Below are 18,759 nucleotides of genomic sequence, written 5' to 3' on the forward strand. Positions count from 1 at the left end.
TTGTGACGTCATCAAGATCAAGACCACACGCCTTGTTTCAAAAATCGAGCATTTTAAAAAATTAATTAAAAAATAACTGTTGGGAAAATGAAAGTATTTTCTGGGTCCATGTTATTATTATTATTATTATTATTATTATTTGCTTATTCTATCAATTTCAGTGACAAAAAGTTCTACTTTTGGCTGAAGGAAACAACCCCATTATTTCACAGTTGAAACCATGGCTGCAGGGTCGGAGTCGATCTCATTTTGGGATGAAAGAGTCAGATTCGGGAGTCGGAGGTATTAAATTCAAAGACTTGGAATCGGTCATTTCCTTTTGAGTACGAAACTCTGTCAATGTTTGCGGAATCGGAGTCGGAGTTGAATATCCAAAAATCGGAATCAGTCATTTTTCCTCCGTGTATAAATTTCTGCTAAAACTACGAAGTCAGAATCGAAGTCGGGGAGTCGGAGTCCGACTAATTGTTTGGCAAAGAAGTCGGAGTCGGAGACAAACAAAATTTTGTTCGAATCGAACTATTCACTCAAAAGCTATTGGGGGGGGGGGGGGCAGACAGATCGACAGACAGTTTCTTCCATCTCAATACTCTAAACCCTATTTTTCAATTTTTATTTTTTCGATAGTTACAGGTATTTAATTATTCTTTTTTTAATTTTTGCCTTTTTTTTTTTTGTTTTTTGTTTTCCGCGATATTTTCAAGATGCATTAAGACTTCTTTCATGCTTTTTTCTTCTTTCTTTGACTTTTACTGGGAAAGTACGCTAAAAAGAATTATTTTACTCTCTTGATTAGTTAGTATCTCCCAAAAAAATTTTTTCGACGTGTTTTTCATTATTTACATAATTTAAGGTGTAATATTTTCAACGCCTTTTTTTTTTCTTTCAAAAAGTGTTGAACAGTGCTATTAAGCTCTTCCATTAATTTAGAGAGATGACATACAGTCCAATGAAAAGCACACAACACGTATTAAAGAATATTTAAGTGTTCTAATTTTTTTTTTGTGATATCGTGTCCTGATTTTTTTTCACAGCCACTATATGGTTTGGAAGGATAAAAATGAAGATTTAAAAAAAATGTTTGTAAAAGGATTAAAAGTGATCTTTTCCGGGCAAAATTGTTTTCAGATTATTTATTAAAAATGAAGGCTGCAGTAGATGTCAATGTTGCAAACTGGAAATGTATATTTGTCAAATTTCACAGTTATGGGTCATTCTTTAGAATGTGTAACTTTTGAACAAAAATATTTTTTCATTTCAAAACCTTTTGTTTTCTTTCTTTTTCTTTCTTACATGAACGTGTTTCCTACTAGAAGTAACCATTAACAATGGCCCAGCTAAATTCTAATAATTTTTCTCATAAATTAAAGAAAAAAAAAACACTTGTTCACAGAAATAAAAAAAATAAAAATAAAATAAATAACTTTTAGTGTTTGAAAAAAAAAAAAAGAGGCCAAGTAATTGTATTAATTGTGCAAACATGAGCTATTTTAATGATTAGTGTGAATCTAATATTAAGCTCTCTTAATTAGAGTCCGACCTTAATTTTAGTTCTTCTTTTAGTTCAAATTTGTGTTAAAAATAGTATACAGTAGAGTCTCGACTTACGCGAGGGATGCATTCCGAGACCATTCGCGTAGGTCGAAATTTCGCGTTGTGGAAAAGGGTTTGCATACGAATTTTTTATCAACATACCCAATTATTTTAGACATTTTTAAACACCTCTCAAACTGTTTCAAACCATTTCTTGACTATCTATTACCATTTCCTACATAAAGAGCTGAATTTTTACTGTGTATTTAAAAAAGACTGCATTATCAGCATAAAATAGAATTATGATGCACAAAATCAAGGATCAATGGGGGAGAGAGAGATAAAATAGATCTGTACAGTACGGTACATATACAGTATACAGTAGTAATAAAACATTGCATTGTAATATTACTATGCAGTAAATATAAGAGTTATATATATATATATATATATATATATATATATATATATATATATATATATATATATATATATATATATATATATATATATATATATATATATATATATATATATATATATATATATATATATATATATATATATACCTTAAAAATTGAAGATGATGATAATCTAATATATTTTTAAATACAGTTGCTTCGCCTTTACTTAATAATGTTTATGGTAACACCCTCTCCTTTCATACTGTTTGCATTTTGCTCAGACGCTACTCTGCGATCTTCATATTAAAATTAAGGTCTGAACTTCAGCGAATTGCCTTTTCTTGACTTTGGAAAATTCACTCCTACCTAATTGTTGTGCTACCTTCGATCCATTTTTTAGTTGTGCCAGCGAATCAAGAATCTTTGACTTGTGATAAACTTTCTCTTTTTCTTTCCATCTTCACAAACTTTAGATAAAACAGCGTGCTTTGGTGCCGTAATATTTCATCCCCTTTCATGTTTAGAGCTTAAAAGAATAAATGAAATAAAATAATAGTTTAAAAAACTAAAAAAAACACGCTTTAGTAGCAAAATGAACTAAAATGTTAAAAGTAATCCTTGGATGACAAGTATATAAAGTAATTGACCAAACACTTAATTTTACTGCAATAAAAAAAAAGCGTGGGGGGCTGCCTATTTACATTTTTGCATGGATAACAAGTGGAAGAAACTTAAGACAACTGATAAGAAGCCCCCCACGCTTTATTTTTTCATTTTTGATGGGTACAAAGAGGAGAAAGCACCACAGAAATATTTTCGTCCTATTACAACAACCAAGCCTTCCGCTCTAGAAAACTTTCTTCGCCTCATATCTTGTGCTTGCTCTGAGGGGTTCATTGGAAAAATGAATGTTTGATTAGTGTTAGTATGAAAGTGGACTGAAGTGCTCAACTATATGCGCAAACTGTGTTAGACATAGCTGCAACAATAATGATTTTGCCGAGGATCTGGATTCCAAAAAAGATCTTGATGACGAAGACTTTTTGTTACAAGCTTAGGAGAAATCATTTGAAAACTCCTGTTCTGATGGAGATTTTATCTCAATCTGATGACGTATTTGAGGCATGCATATTATAAAGCAAACTAAAAATTTTGCTTTTAAGTACTGCCGAAAAGCAATGTAGTATAAGGGGGGAAAAACAGTTCAGCATAATTTTTCTGACCATTTAATCGAATGTGCCATCAGAGGGGGGGGGGAGTAATCTTTAAGTATATTATTTCGTTTTGGGAGGTGACTACTGTTCTTGTCGGGTGGACAGTCCTGATTTAATGCATTTTAAATTTACATGAAATAATACTTCTACTTGAAATGGAAAGTAGAGGGGGGATTGGCGTATTATTTTATTTTGGGGGGAGTAGGGTGCTGTAGTTTCGGGAGGAGGGGCACCATCTCACTTGGAGGATGGACACACTTGATTACTAAGTTTAACTTTGCATTAAATAATATTTCCACTTGAACTGTATGGCGGGGGGGGGGGGGGGGGAACAGAGGTACTGCTTCGCTTTACAGGAATAGAGGGCTCTGCAGCATTGGTGGGTTGTGCCATCCCTCTTGGGGGGTAAACACCTTTATTTTCATGCTTTTAAGTTTAGTATGATATAATATTCCCTCTTGAAATTTACTCTAAAAATTCCGAAAAAATGCTCAAAATCAATCTGTAAATTTCCAATTTTGGACCCCAGTGTACGAATTTACATCATGTCGAGTAAGGGCGCATGTAAGGGAGGAGCAATCGAAATTAATTTTTGAAACCTGACTTTTTCTCGGAAACCTTGCATCGATCTGCTGTTAAAAAAGAAGTGGCCCGTTTCAATTACCAAAACATTTTACCCCAACAATTAAAAAAAAAAAATTGTATTGCATATGTTAGCCTAATATGTACTTCAAGAAAAAAAAAAGGGGAAAAGGCTATTATGCAGCTCAAATTTCTAATATTTGATATACTGTCCAGAAAGCAAGATGTCTATTTCTGGACTTCGTATTGAGCAGTATTTAATTTGTTCTTGAAGTTCATGTTCCAAAATGCAGAAAATTGTGAAAAACCCACATTAGCGAGCTGGTGGGATTTTTTAAGTATGCCTGCCGGAAAAAAAAGGCTGTGCGGCAGCAAAGTTTTTGCCACCTCCTAAGCACGGCCTTGTCCGTAGGACACTGCAACATGTTAGCAAAAATTACAGAGCATTTATAACGTAATGATACTAAAACCACGCAAAATAAATCGATATTAACCTTACACAAGAGAGCTCCATTTCCAGGCTGCCGGTCACTTTGTCGGCTGTTAATTATCCATTTTTTTTTCTTTCTGCATGTGCTGAAAATCTGAAGAACTGAAATCCTTTCTTCGAGCCGTTTTCACAATCAACAGCCGAACAACCACCCATTTGACTCAATTTAACATATCCTAAAGAAATGTAAACATCAACAGCAATGCTCTATCGCTGCGAAGCACTGAATCAAGTTTGATCCTAAATGTCGGATGCGTCGGCTCCTCCCACTAGCGTAACTACGTACCGCACGACCCCGCAACGCTGGGGGTCCAGACTCAGGAGGGGCCCGAAAAATTTTTATCTTTGTTTTCATTCGATTTTATTTAAAAAAAAAAAAATAGTAACCGCAATACTAAAACTAAAAAACCGTAAATCAAACTTAGTTGCGAAACTTTATATTGGTTCTGGGGCCCCTTAGAACTCCAGAACCTATCGACATGAAACCCTCGTTTAAGATAACGGGGCCACCATGAAAGACATTTTTTCGGAGCCCTCTTGTAGGCAAACATTTCATCTTTTGACATTTGCTAAAACAGTTTCAGCCAATTTGGACTTCTAAATAGCAGGGGCCCTAGGCCGTGGCCAATTCAGTAATCGGCCTATAAGTGGAAAAAGGGGGGCCACGAACCACCTTCCATGTGCGAAAACCAAACCTTGGGACGGCACTGAGCAAAACGTGGAGAAAAGGGAAAATCCCCGAAAAAGAAAGGGAAAAGAAGGAAAAAGTCCTGACCGTAAGGGATCTTGAAAAAGAGTCAAGAGAAGTTTTTGTGTAGGATCTGAAATGGGGGGGGGGGGGAGTCAGCAAGGGCCCGAAAATTTTTGAGTTTTGTTTTTATTCAATTTATTAATTTTTTCCATAAATAAAAATTAGTTTGAAAAGCTTATATTGGTTTTGGGGCCCACCAGGGCTATAATATCATTCAAGACCATCTGAAATTGAGTTTTTGGAGCAATAGTAAAACAATTCCGGGGGGAGAGTCCTGAAAACTTTCTATTCTTATCATTTTGAAATATGGTTCACGTTTGCTTTTCTAGGGCTTTTATTTAGAAAAATTTTCGGGGGAGTGACTCGTATCCGCCATCATCCCAATATCATCAAAAATCGCCTAAAATTTGGGACTTTAAAACTTTGATTTTAAAAGAATCCCGGGAGAGCCCCGGAACCTTATTTTTCTTGTCAGGTCATCGAAGGCAATTCAATTTCAGGAGTTCAATTTTGAAAAAATTCCGCGGGAGAGCCTTCGAACCCTCATTTCTTTAAAATTATCGAAGATCATCTAAAATTACGTTCTGAGAGCTTTAATGTCAAAAAAATACCTGAAGTCTTTATCTTTCACCCCCTTCCCTTTATATAACATCCTAAAAACGCATTTATGCACCACTTTCAATGCTGTTAGGCCATCAGATGAGGGGCTTTGGAACTTTGCTCCAAAATTTTCGGAAATCGAAGATTCAAAAAGGTAACTTAATGATGGCAAACGTAAGTACTTCAGTTTCAAAAAATTACAAAGAAAGTCCCTAAAACTTTCTCTTTTTTAATTTTCCCTTTTGCTTTTTTTTTGGATCTTAATTTTGAAAATTCTGGGGCAGAGTCCCCAATTTATTCCTTTCTTCTAACGTCTTCAAAGCAATGTCATCATTGCATTTTAAGGAGTTCCATATAGAAAAACCTCCAAAACCTCCAATTTAATCCCATCTTCTAACGTCTTCAAAAGTGGCCAACAACTGCATTTTTAGAAGTTCCATCAATAAAAATTTCGACACCGTTTCATTAAATTAACAAAGACATCCAAAATTACATTTTTGGAACTTTAATACAGGGTCCATTATGAAAGTAATGAGCATTTACTGGCAAAATATATTTATTGATCGTAATTTGTACAAATGTTCAATATTCTTCAAAATACATTCCTCCTGCATCAATACACTTGCGGAGACGTGTTTGCTACGCCTGAAAGGCACCCTGAAACTCTTCCAAGGGAATGCCTCTCAGGAACGTTGTAACATGGTGTTGAATGTTTCCCAAGGTTCCCCAATGTTTTCCTTTCTTCTCTCTCTCTCTCTCTCTCTCTCTCTCTTGAGTCGCGGAAACAAAAAGAAGTCACATGAAGCTAAGTAGGGACTGTAAGGTGGTGAGGGATCACCGGGGGGGGGGATACATAACGGGGTTCGTCGGCGACATCCTCCTGGCTCTCTTTGAATGCCTTGTGCCACTTCCCAGACTGTGATCTTGAAATACAATCGTCCTTGAAGGCTTCTTGCAGCATCTGGAATGTTTCGGTTGCATTTTTTCCAAACCTCACGCAAAACTTTATGGCGTATCATTGTTCAAGCGAACGCTCCATTGCGTTATGTTACAAAAGTTGAAAACATACTTCAAGCGGAGGCACTTATCTCCGCTCACACTGCTCGAAAGCAACTGACGACTGGATGCATTGAAAGGGCATATCCCGCACCACATTTCCCAGCCAGTTTTACCGTGCTGCCATCTATCGTCGCGTCACAATAACATTATGCTCATTACTTTCATAATGGACCCTGTATGATGAGATTTTCAGAAGAGTCCCTAATTCCTTCCCCAAAGGTGGTAAATAATCACGTGTGCAAAAACTTTCGTAAAATTTACGGGTAACACGCAACTTTCCATCCTCCTAACATCACTGGAGATCGTTTAAAATTGCTATTTTTTGGAAATTCAAAAAACTCTTATAGGCAGAGTTCCGAATCTCATCCTTTCAACTAATATCTGGGTCATTCCATGCGAAATGAGCAAATCAGCTGTGGCTGACATGTCACAGATTTCAATGAAAATTTTTATTTAGGTAAACCATGCATATCTATGAGGAAATGCAAAGTATGAAAGTTTAAAAACTGTTTGTTACTTTGTTATTGAAATTAGAAGTTGATGCTTACGCTAAGCCTAAATTTTCAGAGTTCATTGCTGCCAGTTTGTGACTCAATAACTCCATAAGTTATAAACGTACACTTAAAAAATAAATATTTACGCATTCTATAAACACATCTCTATTGGGAAAGAGCAAAGTAAAATTTATTCGGATCTTTTTTTGAATCTGAGATATTAACAAATATTGAAATTTTGCCAATTTACTTCAGATTTCAAATCACTCTTCTAGCTCTTTTAATGAAAATATAAGAGTAAAAATGATTCAGATTGAAAAACTATCAATAACTAACTATCTGCTCTAATTTAGTTATTGTTTATGAATTTCTTGATGGCGAAATTGTACTTTGAAAAATCGAAAATTTCATTTTTTCCTCTATTTCAGATGTTTTTTTGAAGATGATGGAATGCTCTAAATTTGCTCATTGTTTTTTACATAATATATCGAAGTGTCTTTTAGATGCTACTAAATTTTAATCATTGGTATCAGCGTATTTTTGTTACTAGACTAACTTGAACTAAGGTAAAATTTTATTAGTTACTTCTTTTTATTTTGTAAGTTTGGCAAAATTAACCATATTTTTCGTGTTTCATTTTCTCAAAAGCATGTTTATGAAGTACATGCTGAAATGTACATGTTTTGAAATTGAAATAAATGTCAATTTTACTTGCTTTTGTATCATTTAGTCGTTTATCAAGTTCTTTGAATTCTCGTTATTTCACATAAGGGTCAACCCATACAGGTTCCACACACAGGCCCGGATTACCCAATAGGCCAACCTAGGCCCTGGTCTAGGGGCGCATGCCGAAAAGGGCGCACGTTGCAGGGGGGGGGGGGGAATAAACAGCTTGCTGGGAAAAAAGCGACGCGTTATGGAGAAGCAAAATGTATTTAGAAAAGAAAGGTATAAAAACAGCAATTGGGGGGGGGGGGGCGTGGTGCTTGAGTCGAGGTGTCCTTTTTCAATCAAAGCATGTAATTTTCAATATCTTTGATTTGAATAATAATTTCTTTAAAATATAGCTTTGACCAGAGGCGAACGGAGTCCTTCAAGAGAGCACCAACCGGGACTCCCAAAAAAGGCGAGGTTCAAGGATCAAAAAAAAAAAAAAAAAAAAAGAAGTCGCACGGGTTTCCAAAAGAAAAAAAAAAAACCCTGGAGTCGCACAGATTTGAGGACACAAAAAAACAAACAAAAAAACTGAAGGCGCACAGGTTCGAGGGCGCACCGAACCTTGGACCGGCGGTAGGCTAGTTCGCCCCTGGTTTTGTAAAGTAAAAAGCTTATTAGAGGTCACACACAGGAAAATTAGTAAAAATCATGACCTAGAAAATGTTCAATTATAAAATTTGTTGCCAAATGACAAAATACGAGCATGCACGTCGCATACCAACATCTAATGAAAAGAGAAATCAGACGTTAGACACAGGGGCGGCATTTCAGCATTTCATTTGGGGGGTCGAGTTTTTTAAGTAAGTATTACCATAGTGCGGTCCCAAACATACATTAGCTAACAGGAAGTGGTCATAAAATCAGTTTAATATGAATAAAAATTAGTGTTTAGAAACAATTAAAATTTTGATTCATTTTCTAATAAGTTATCATACAAAACATCTCGATACTAAAGTTTTTATACCTTTTGAAAAAGTTTCAATGCGTGATTTTTGGAATTCGGAAACGCAGGGGGATCGTGTTACTAATCTATCAGTGCCAATATCGTGCTGTTTTGCCAGTGCAGCTAAATAGAAAAGATGGTGAAAAAGCTCATACCCTTATGCATGTATGACTTCGTTTGAATGTTTTGCCCATTGTGCTTCGAAAATAATTCTCTAACCTCCTGAGACAAAAAAAAAAAAAAAAAAAAAAAAAAATCTTTCTCTACTAGCTGAGCTGATTGGAATAGTTAAAAAAATAGTTGAAGTAACAAAGTTATGTATAAAAACACCTTTTATATCTTGCTCTTCAAAATCACCCAGGAAACTTCAAACTTTGTGAGGGGCTTAATTTTTCATCATTGAATAATCTAGTCTCGTAGGCGCTGTCAGCTTCAATGAGATGTCATCTGCCTCCAGCTCTGTTATTCACTATTCGAGACTGATGAGTCCATAACAAGGGCGAATTTGCAGTCTCTGGATGTGAGAACTGGTCTTGTCGGTATATTGCTTGTAATTTTTTCTTGCCTCATGCTAAAATTTTTTCTCATAATTGAAACATTTTATTTTTCGTTTTCAAAATCCAATCCAGATAGTATAGAGCCAGCCATACAGAAAAACAATTATCATCAAATCTTGTGTTAATTTTATTCGAAACTAAATCTATTACTTCATACAAAATAAAAAAAAAAGAAAAAACTGTTTGACTTTACATCATCACGTAGATTTTTGTCACTTTTTTTTTTGTCTTTTAAAAATTGACTCGGAGGAATCACGCTTGATTGAAATATACATCTATGTAAAATCTATTTTCAATTTCAATTGTAGATTGCACTATGGTAGTATGGTGCACAGATCAATTGCAGATTGAACTGTGTGAATAGTTCGAAAATTAAGGGTAACGGATTGTGAAGATGTTTCGATAGAGTAAAGCATTTTTCAAAAACTTTCCTCAATACAAATTGAATACAAATTCAAACGAAATCATACATGCTAAAGGGCATGAGCTATTTCACCATTGAAAGAATCGTTTTGCAATAATTCTTCCAGTCGTCAAATCGCTGCTTTGAAGTTATCGAGAAATGTTTTTATGGTTTTAACTCTTGAAGACCATCTTGTGTCACTCCGAGATTGCATAATTATAGAGCCCCATAAAAGGTATTTGTTCATATGTTTTTTTTTTTTTTAAATTCAATAATCACATGCATTTTTAAAAAGTTACTATGAAAGCATATAATGCACTGAGCAGCTGAAACGTGTTTCTATAGCAGAAGAAAGCGATGAACACTCGTTAAATAATTATACACTTAAAAAATGAGCGTAAAAGTGAAAGTAAAATATCAAGGAATTTTCTTGTGAAAACCTTGCAGCCACACCACTTAGCACTGGATTCTCATATTGGACATACTATCAGACTCATATTGGGAACAAAAGTATGAAATAGTTAGCCTATATGAAGAAATATCTTCTTAGTTAAAATTAACCCATGGTTTCCTCAGCTTTGTATGTTCTGAAAAGGCCGGAAAATATTTCATGAATTTCTAAGTCATCATCCAAATAACGAAAAACACTTTTTCTAGTCCGGGAATGTGTCGAGTTTCATCAAATAGTTACTGAGAACCAGCGAGATTTTTCTTAATGAGCGTTGATTCTCGATTTACATAAATTTAATTCTCCCATTTTCTATCATTCTATTCAAAAAAAAAAAAAAAAATGGGGGTGCGACCGCCCCCTCTTGACCCCCTATTTGCCACCCCTGGTTAGACATCCGTACAAACAAAAATATTATCATGTTGTTTTTGAATTTTCCAAACTGTCGGATATTTTTTGCCAAATAAGGAAAGTTTGGATGTAACAGTGACCTCCCGTGACCCCCAATTGAGGCTCCTCTGGCAATCATATCACCTACTTTGCACAAAATATGCACCATAGACTGCTTTACTTCTCTACATGCACATGCATTGCATGCAATTCCTAATAAATATTTTACTATACACAATTTTACATATACTTTTTGATAATAATATCCGTTATCGGGGTTTGCTTTCAACATATTATTTTTGTGAACATTTTTAGTGAAAACATCATCACAAAGATCACAAAAAAGTGGATAAAAATGCATGGGATGCCCCGAAATACGTCTTAAATAGAAGAAAACTTTAATGTAAAGAAAGAGACACCAGCAGTTCTAAATCTTCCTAAGGTAAAAATGAATGAAACACGTAAATGTATGAAGAAATTCAGGAGCCATTGTATTTAAATTTAAATAAAACGGAAAATATTGCATAAGATATCACTGCTAAAGATCATTTCAGTATAAAGCGCCAAAAGTTTTTTTTTTTTCTGCGGCTTCAAACAGACAAGAATTTGAGGGAGAAATTTGAAAATTACATTATGGGAAAACTAAAACAGTTAAATATTTTTGGAAAAGAAAAAGTGGGGCAGGATGTTTTACAACATATTTTTAAAAATAAAAAAAGATTGCGACCAAAGCAAAATAAAGGGAGGGAGGCGTTTTCTGAGCAAAACCCCATCTTTTTACTTCACCAAAGGTAGACTAAAATTGCATTTTTATAACTGTAATTTCATAAAAACTTCAGAGGAAATTCCATGAACCCGTTTCCATATTATTTTCAAAAATTATCTAAACTTTTCTATTTTTTGAGCGTTTTTGCCGATCCCCGACTCTCTTCTCAACACTTTGAAGATCATCTAAAATTGCAAAAATTTTCCCCCCGCTGGAAAGTCCCCAAATCTATCCCGTCATCCAGCACTATCAGTTGCATTAAAGGTAGCACGAATGCACATTTACAGTTTTTATTTCAAATTTTTTCCAGGAGAAAGATTTCGCCCCACTTTCACATCACAACAGATCGTCTAAAATTACGTTTTTAGGAACTTAAGTTTGAAAACTTTCCTGGGGCGTGACCCTGATTTCAGCCCTACTTACATCTTTTTGAAAATCTTATAAGATTTGTTTTTAAGACTAATTGCGACGTGAGGAGGGAGGGGGGGGGGGGAGAGGAGAAAGTCCCCGAATTCATCCCTTTCTGTAACATCAAACATAAGATACAGTTACGTAGGTTACGTATTTCAGTTTCGAAAACTTTCCGAGGCAAATTCCGAATGCCATTACTTTTCGTTAAATCACCTTAGATGGCCTAAAATTGCATTTCCAACGCTTCAATTTCTAAAAATTCCCGGGAGACCCCACCCCCCATCCATTTGAATATCAGCGAAGGAAAACAAACAAAGAAATCCATCCCTCATTTTGTCAACAATCATGGGAGCCCGAAATCTTCACTTGGCACTGGCCTAAGCCTCTGGGAATAACTGGGGGAGGGGGGGGGGGATACGATTTCAATAGAGATCGGATATGTGAGATAGGGCGTAATCTTTAAGTTTGGCCTAGGGGCGTAAATAGATGTTAATCCGGCCCTGTCCACACAGTATAAAAGTTATCAAATTAAAATAATTATTTTGAAAATTACAGTATGTTTTTTCAGTATAATGTATTATATAGGGCACAATATACGTAATTTAAGAAGGTGCCATGAAGTTTTTACACTTTTTATTTCTGTTTTAGAGTGTGAATTGACTAGCAAAATTGCTTAATTTCAAAGACCTGTATCTTTTTTACAAACCAAATAAAAAAAAACAATATATATAACATGTATAGTACTTGAATGGAATATTCAATTGGCCGGGAAATTTTATTTTTAATTCAATCCTTTTTTGGTTTATAGGGGTCTCAAAATGTCATTTTTCCGAAATTTGAGGGACTGTAATCTATAAAGGGTGTACAAACACACAGCAACAGTTACAAACTCTTTTTAGCATGGTTCCAGTGATTAGTTTTTGCCGTATTTCATTTTGTGTTTCCGTCCCCTACGTGAGTTATCCCCCTTTGAAATGAGTAAAATTTTTACATTTGGTCTTGAACTAACCTGTTGCCATTATTTTAATTATTAACGTACAGCTACGTAACTCAGCATGTAAGACTATCAACTTATGCCCTTTAACATCAAAGCGTTAAATTAACTGTCATAAATGTAATTCAAATAGATTTTGGCCAAAATGCAAAGGTCTAAGAGTCCCATTTTTGACTACGAAAATCACTTTTGATGACCTCCAAAAAATCAAAGTTGAGAGAAAAAATTAAAGAGGTTTTAAACATCTTTCATATGCAGCTTTTAGGGATATGAATTTCAAAAAAATTAAAAATGGTCGCGCGCAACCATCCGTCGAACCTGTATGGATTGACCCATAAAACAGAAAAAAAAATGCTATTTTTCTGAATTTTATTTTACGTTTGGAAATCAAAAACCAATTTCGAGTTTCTTCAAGCAAATAGTAGAAACACAGCTCTATATTCTTGAAAAAGTTTAAAGTTGTCTGAATTTTCCCTCATTTGAATTTTTGTGTGTACTTGAAGGGGAAAATCATCATTTTACAAAATGTCACTAAGTTTAAAACTGATTTTGAAGACAAATGAGTTAAAATACAACTTCAAAAGTAAGGTACTTCTTTTGTGATACTTAGCACATTATTGGGTATTAATTTCATCAAAGCTAATGCATTCCTTAAAGATTGAGATTAAAAAATAAAATGCTTAATTATGAGAAAATTGAAATATTTTCAGTTTTTGAGACTCGGTTAAAAGTTAACTATAATAACTTTCAAAATTTTACTGATATCAGATTGATTACCCTACTCCATAGATTGCAAAAACATATAACTTTTATGTTTTCATTAAATAGTTAACAAGATACAAGCCTTCAAATGTGTAACATTTAGCATTTATGAGAATGCTGTTCAATTTGACCAATTTTCAATTGCATGTAACTATTTAAATAAAAAATTTTAAGCAAAAATATTTTAGATATTTTTATATAGGCATAAAAGGAACCTGTATACCAAATTTCATAAAAATCTATTACCATGCGGCCACCACTTTTTTGCGAATTTTGCTGATTTCGCATAGAATGACCCATCTTCAAAGGGGGCTTATTGCATTCTTAGAAGCTTAATTTTGCGAAATTTCCGGGGATAATCCCCGAGCGCCGTTGCTTTAACTTCATCGAAGATCTTCTAAAGTTGCGTTTTTCGAATTTCAATAATAATTGCAGGAAGAGGGTCACTGACCCCTTTCCATTATGTTATAAAAAAAGCCTTACAATCACGCTTTTATAACTTCAAATTCGAAAACTTGAGGACGAAGAGCACTGACCAAATTCATTATTCCAATAATAGTCTAAAATTCCGTTTGCTAAACTAAAATTTTAGAAACTCCTCCCATCCCATATTTTTGTACAAGTTTATATTTACAACTAGAACGTCGCCCGTCAAGGTATGACGGGTGAAAATCGCTTCTACATTTGAACGAAGCAATTGCTGCCTGTTTGATGATATTTTGATAGTTAAAATTTTAACCCTAACTCCAATGTATGAACCTTATTCTCAGTAAGTAGCTTTCATTGTTGACTTTTTTTTTTTTTGTTTCTTCATTCCCTTGAAATGACACAGACTTACCCACATAGCACAGTCACATCTCGGCAACGTAGCAAATACGTCGCACTGCGACGTCTGTAACGTCTCGGGCACGTCACGGCACATTCCAGAAACGTCCCAGAGATGTTCTGGCAACGTGGAATTGTCCGACTTCAGTTACGTCGCAATGCGACGTGTATGGTTCGTCGCAATGTGATGTTGTCGTCGCATTGCGACAGCCCAGAGTCGTTCTGGAGACGTGGAATTGTCCAACTTCAGTTACGTCGCAATGCGACATGTATGGGTTGTCGCAATGTGACAGCCCAGAGACATCCTGGAGACGTGGAATTGTCCAACTTCAGTTACGTCACAATGCGACATGCATGGGTTGTCGCAATGCGACAGCACAGAGACATTCTGGAGACGTGGAATTGTCCAACTTCAGTTACGTCACAATGCGACATGTATGGGTTGTCGCAATGCGACAGCCCAGAGACATTCTGGAGACGTGGAATTGTCCAACTTCAGTTACGTCACAATGCGACATGCATGGGTTGTCGCTGTTGGCCTAGAGCTATTATTTTTTTTTTCTTGGAGAAATTCCTAAAGTTTTAGAAGGATTAGAAAAGTTTTCAGAACTTACTTCCTTCTTTTTTCGAACTTTGAAAGTCATCCCGCTATTTTACCGGCGCTCGAATTGTTCCCCAGAGCCAACATTCCCTGCATGCGTAGCATGCGTTTGTTGACCCGCCACGATGATGTGACGTCATAGGAAAGATGTTGAGTAGATTCTTGCTGTATGCATGTGGGAAACAATTTTAAAGAATTTAGTTTTAAACTGTAAACTGTGTTGAGTTGTTTCCTCAATGTAATATATGCATGCTTTTTGATATACGTCACGCCATCGCGTAGGGAGATAGGGAATACTATTTAAGTGTGAACTCTCAATCAATCATTCTCTTATTGTTTCACCTCTTGTTTTAATATGTTGTGACTGCAGTCCGATGTTTTTCTGAGGTGCTGAGATTGTGCCTGGGAGCTGTGTGCTCCGGAGTTCCACGTAGTATAGTGGATTCTTTTTAAGAGATGTAGGAAGTTTTGTCGTTGAGCCCAGCTAGAAATGCGGGCATGTTCCAGTTGTTGCCTTGAGATGAGTTTTTAAGTGAGGGATTTTCTCTCTAAAATTGAGAGTTTAAATCAAGTTGTTTTTTTTTTTTGCTGTGAAAAGGCCTAACAAACAGGACCATTGAAGGTCCACGCTCGAGAGCTGGATTGGATGTCCGTTAGATGGATGGATGGTTCCTGTTGTCCAGGAGGACAGGTTTATTTTCTGAATTCAGCATGGTGGCATTGAATGGTCACAGGCAATTTTGATATGGGATCCAAATTTGGTGGATCGCGCCCTCACATGTTGTGCCAACTTTTAAGGAAGGAATAGTTTGTTTGGTATGAACTTTTTAACTCGTTCGTATGAACTATTCTGTTTATGGCATTGGACTCAAGGTTGTACTTATATTATTCTAGTCATATAAATTTTACTGGAACTTTAAACGATACTATTTTTAAGAAATGTTTCCTACTGATATTTTTGGGGGGATTTTTTATTCAATTGTTGGGGAACGTGAATTTTATTTACACTTGTTATTATTTCCATGTTTTGACATATTTATTGTTTAATAAAATGTTTATTTAATTGTTAAATATGTGTCTGTATGTCCTTTCTTCCCGAGCAGATCATTCCACAAATTTTCAGTTGGGTTTGTTAGCTTAAAACCTGCTTTTAGTTCTTTGAACTTCGGGTTTTGATTGAGCTATCAGTTCGAATTGCCCAACAGTCGCAATGCGACAGCGCAGAGACATTCTGGAGACGTGGAATTGTCCAACTTCAGTTACGTCACAATGCGACATGCATGGGTTGTCGCAATGCGACAACCCAGACACGTTCTGGAGATGTGGAATTGTCCAACTTCAGTTACGTTGCAATGCAACATGTATGGTTTGTCGCAGTGTGATGTTTTCATCCCAATGCGACAGCCCAGAGATGTTCTGGACACGTGGAATTGTCCAACTTCAGTTACATGCACATTCATTGGGCTTGTGATATTGCTGAGGAAATGTGACAGCTCGCAGCTAAAAATTTCTGAAATCTTTTCTTATTTATTGGGAAAAAACAAAAATTTTGTATTTTTCATCAAGTAACATTCACATTAATTCTAAATGTTTGCTAAAATTGTATAGCTAACCATTCAAACAAAATATTTAAATTCCCACATAACACAAACAATTTGTACAAGTTAGTACACACTAACTTAAGAAGTACAAAAGAAAAAAAAAAATCAGATTTGTTATTGCCAGGGGCGTGCAAAGGGGGGGAGGACATCTGTTGACAAAATATTTTTTAAACTAGGGATGAAAATAGGAATAAACAACATAAAGGGTAACAGGAAAGACATTTGTGATGGGGCCCCAAAATTTTTGTGCATGCCCCTGGTTGTTGGATACGAATAGTGACTGTTCAATTTAAAAAGTAGAAAGAGCATTCCACGGTATTTTTGACATTTATGTAGAGTCCGTAACGTGACCTTTTTTGCCATAACTTTTTTATTTTCTGTTTGATTAGCATATTATTTTATTTTGATCTTTCCCTACCAACACACCAGCTCAAATTAAAATAATTTGCAAATCAAACTGAAAATTAAAAAGTTATGGCAAAAAAAGGTCATGTTACAGACTCTACATAATGTCAAAAATACCTTGGAATGTCCCAGAAAATAATATAGCAAGAGAATATTGTCGCCTCAGAGTAACAGTAAGAAATCTAATCCCAGGAATAACACTAAGATATCCTACTCTTGCTCTGAGGTGACGATATATATATTTTAGTAGCATTTAGCCCAATAATAAAATATTAATGCAAAAATATTGTTAAATTCCCAATATTCACGGTTGATACAAAATCTCGGTTAAAACGAATATTTTCTTAGTTAAGTTGGTTTGAAACAATCATGGAACCAAGCAAAAATGTTTGGATTATGGACGTGTTCTTTATAGGAGAAAATTGGATAATGCACATGTATTCTGGGACTATCTTGTGTTCCGCCCTCCCAAAAATTTATGTTTCAGGCCAGTGCTCACTTTAGCGAGTGTTCAGATAGGGTCCACTATATATAATCAGTGGTGCCCCCCTAGGGTATACTCCATATAGTACAACATATATCCTATACCCTCAAGCTTCAAAAATTTTCATATTATGCATATGATCGCATACACATATTGTGCATAATTGATTACTGGGAGTATACTCTCAGAAAAAATGATAGGACCATCACTGTACATAATTAAATTGAAAATCTTATGCACAATAGGTGCATTCAAATGAAAGTTTAGGCTAAAACAAACAAAAAATTTTGACTCCTCCTCTGAAAACTTTTGCTGATGAACGCCATTTTTTTGTCGAAATTATACATCATTTCGTCAAAAGTCAACCATACGTTAAATATTTTTGTATGGAGCATTAAGCCCTTATACCTGTTGTATGTGGACATTTCTCGGAACTTTCTATGTGTCAATGCGGATTATCACTTGTTCCTCCACTGTTTAGCATCCTTCTTTTCAAAAAATGGAAAATCTTAATAACTAACAGATACGTTCATACCGTAATAATGAATAGTAGTAATTCATTTTTTTAAGACAATACTCATTTGTTTTTTTCACTATTTCACTTATTTATGCAACTGTTATAAATAACAGCTAATCGAACAAACTGTGGAGTTTCTGGCATTTCACATTAACTAAGTTCAACTGTACAGTAAATTCCCGATTATATGAGGAGTTAAGAGGCACAAGTGTAGTGGATATCAAAAATCGCGGCCAAGCCGCTAAAAGGCTATAGAGAGGGACAACCAAAGGTAAAAAATATTCTTGCTGACAAACATGGCTTTATTGATACATAGTATTTTGTTTTGTGAAAATATATGCAGCACAATAAAAATGTTTTTGTATTTTTGCACAACAGAACTGAACATCAATAAATAACAAGGGCATGCAGGATGAAGAAAATGTAAAAAATAACCAAATCAATAACTAATAAAACATAAACAACTACGAGTTTAAATCTGCAATTTTTCGAGAAGAAAACAGCCATTGGCTTAAGCTTCTTGCTGCGAAAATACATGTTCTTGATTGTTGAATGACTCACGGATAATCAGGAGTTTACTGTATATAATTAGAAGGAAATATTACTACTAGTTCACAAAACTCATCTTCAATATCAAGGTAATTGGAAATAATTTCTACTTTTTTAGATTGCACAGGGTGGGTCAGTTTACAAGGTTTGTCAACATAGATAGATAATATAGATGCACGCTTGCATGGGTACATTTTGATGCTGCGCAGATACATTTGCTGCTGATATGTATATCAGGGTTCATACTCATTTTTAAAAG

Source organism: Uloborus diversus, chromosome 1 (genome assembly GCF_026930045.1).
Source record: "Uloborus diversus isolate 005 chromosome 1, Udiv.v.3.1, whole genome shotgun sequence".
In the NCBI taxonomy this organism is placed as follows: domain Eukaryota; kingdom Metazoa; phylum Arthropoda; class Arachnida; order Araneae; family Uloboridae; genus Uloborus; species Uloborus diversus.